Raw genomic sequence first — 3,352 nt, 5'->3', positions numbered from 1 at the left:
ATTGATTTTGAAGTTCAACTGAGAAACTCCAACTCCAATTGTCATTGTGTTACAGCACTCCACAGCACACAAGTGAACACTGCTAACAACAGAATTGCATATATGCCTCACCAGTGCAAGGGGGCAGTCCCCAATGGCGCCCAAAAGGGAGCAGTGTGGCAGGACAGTGCCATGCTCAGGGTATCTCAGTCATGGATGAGAGCACTGGTTACTTACTCCCACCTCCAACATTGCGGGTCAGGAGTCGGTACCGGCAACCTTCCAGCTACAAGTCTGACGCCCTACCCGCTTACCCATTACTACCCTTCTACACACAGGTATAACACGCATAACAGTGTATATAGGCCTACTGGATGAGGGACTAAGAGGGAAGCACTAAGATCCACAGAAACCGATAGTCTCAATCTCATCCTCACACCACGTTTCCTAGCTGCAATACAATGAGCTATAGCAGGTGTCTAAACGCTCCACCTGAGCTCAGCACAATTCCCCAGTCAACGTTCATCCCAGAGGCCTGCCAGCTCCCCTGGCCATGCTGCGCTGGATCAAGGCAGATACATATCAGAATTCATGCAGCTGCCTGCAAGCTGAGAAGAGGGTGTGAATTGGACTAAGATGATTAGTGCTGGATTCGATAGTCAAAATTCACGATGGATTTCTTCTGTCCCATGCACAATAAGGTCCAATAGGGAAGAACACATGTTCGAGTAAGGAGTGGATAAGCATTTAAAAAGGGCTAAATGAAGCGTTGTTCTCACATATCATCTTCAAGCTATAGCAGCACAGCCTTGAAGCAGCTGGTATCTAAACGCTTCACCTGAGCTCAGCAAAAAAAATCCACAGCCCAGTCAATGTTCCTCCCCCAGTCCTGCCAGGTCCCTTCTCCCTGTGACAATGCTGTTCTGGATCAAGGCAGATCTATCAGAGTTCATATAGCTGCTAGCTGAGAAGATGTGGATCAAATTTTTAGATTATTGCGTTATTGTCAAATTTCAAGATCAATTCAAGATCTATTCATAGGGATTTATACAATTGAGGGTAGCTGGTAAGAGGTTAGGGCGTCGGACTTGTAGCCCAAAGGTTGCTGGCTCAACTCCTGACACGCCAGGTTGATGGGGTGGAATAATTTACCAGTGCTTTCTCTCATCCTCCTCCATGACTGAGGTACCCTGCGCATGGTACTGTCCCGCCGCATTGGGGCTGCCCCCTTGCACGGTTGAGGCATAAATGCAATTTTGTTGTGTGCAGTGTGCACTTTTGTGCTGTGTCACTTGACATTGGGAGTTGGAGTTTCCCAGGTCGGCTTTCATTAGTTCATTTGATTCAGCTTCTGAGGGGGATATCAGGGGTGGATACGAGTTAACTAACGAGTGAGCAGTTAGGGCGTCAGACTTGCATCCCAGAGGTTGCCGGTTCGCCAGGTTGGTGGCCCCCTTGCACGGGTGAGGCATAAATGCAATTTCGTTGTGTGCAGTGTGGAGTGTTCACTTGTGTGCTGTGGAGTGCTGTGTCACAATGACAATGGGAGTTGGAGTTTCCCAGGTCGGCTTTCATTAGTTCATTTCATTAGTTTCCCAATGGGCTTTCACTTTTCACTTTCACATAAGGATAAGGATTACAGTAAATAAAGCTGCAGATGATGCGAGAATGAGGAAGAAATCACAGGGGGTTGCTGAGGGTGATACCGGAGATAGTAAGACTCTTCCTGTATTCCCCATGGCAGAGGTGTCAAACTCGTTTCGGTCCAGGGGCCACTGCAAACAATTTGATCTGAAGTGTGCTGATCCAGTGACCGAATTGCGAAATATCACAATTTCTATTTCCTATTGGAATCGCATAGCTATCATTAGTAGAATTAAATATAGGCCTACTGTAGACAAATGGCCAAATCTGACCAGAAAGAATTGCTCATACACTGCAGCATACTGTACTCCAGTCAACAAAGCCAAAAATCCACATCAAACAAGACGGTAGCCGACTCCCGGAACTGCCACAGACATATTGGGGCTGCCATCCTTTTTCCTCCCCACATTTGCCCCTGTCTCTCTGTAGGGGTTACTGTGTATTTTCTGTTGTATCTTTTTCTTTTTTGTGTTCATCCTCGGAGGGTGATGGGGTAGTGCAGTAAGCAGTCGGGGGAAACATTTTAAACAGCTTCCCCTCCAGTTTCATGTTTGGGTTGTCAGCTTGAATGACTAACTGTCAGGAAGGAAGGCGTGGGCTGTTTTTTTTCTCTGTGTTTTAGGACGAACAAAGGGATGAGAAAAGTAAGAGAGTTGGGAAGGTGCAGTCTTTTGTTTTCCAGGTGAGACCGAGTTTGTAAACAGACAAGCAAATAGAGCAACTGATCTGTTGGACAGATTCAGGTTTTGTTGAAAATATCAAATAAAAGTGGAGAAATGCTGTTCCACGGAATCTGCAACACAGTTTAGAAAAGTAAGCAAACCGTGTCTGTCAAAACACCACGTTTTTAGCTGATGCACAGTATATGTTTCCTGATTTTCGTCATTTGCAGGAAAGCTCTGCCCACGCTTTAATTGGGGAGCATGAATTATTAGAAACCCTCTACATTTCTCAAGTGGGTGTCAAAATGAGAAAAGTGTGTGTGTGTGTGTGTGTGTGTGTGTGTGTGTGTGTGTGTGTGTGTGTGTGTGTGTGTGTGTGTGTGTGTGTGTGTGTGTGTGTGTGTGTGTGTGTGTGTGTGTGTGCGCGTGCGCGTGTTTGCATGCGTGCACGTATGGTGCGTGCGTGCGTGTATGCATGTGTGCGTGAGTGTATGTGTGCATGTATGGTATGTGTGTATGTATGTGAGACTGTGTGATTGTATGTGTGCGCACGTGTGACTGCCTGCCCGTGTCAGTGTGCATGTTTCTGTGTATGTCATGGGAAAGTACCATTTAAATCGTTCCAATAACGTGTGATGCTTTTTCCCCCATCTCGTTGAGATGGGATTAGAAATGAGATGGGGTGTGTTTGCGTGTGTGTGTGTGTGTGTGTGTGTGTGTGTGTGTGTGTGTGTGTGTGTGTGTGTGTGTGTGTGTGTGTGTGTGTGTGTGTGTGTGTGTGTGTGTGTGTGTGTTTTATGAGGAGTAGAAAGTACTCATAGCTACTATCTGCATCACACACACACGCAAATGCATACACACACACACACACACACACACACACACACACACACACACACACACACACACACACACACACACACACACACACACACACACACACACACACACACACACACACACACACACACACACACACACACACACACACACACACACACACAGCTACATGAATACACATGTGTGGAGATGTGTCGGCGGCCTGACAGCCTGCTGACATGGCGTTA

This window comes from Engraulis encrasicolus, chromosome 17, assembly GCF_034702125.1.
Source record: "Engraulis encrasicolus isolate BLACKSEA-1 chromosome 17, IST_EnEncr_1.0, whole genome shotgun sequence".
Lineage (NCBI taxonomy): Eukaryota > Metazoa > Chordata > Actinopteri > Clupeiformes > Engraulidae > Engraulis > Engraulis encrasicolus.
Note: the sequence above shows the minus strand (reverse complement) of the source record.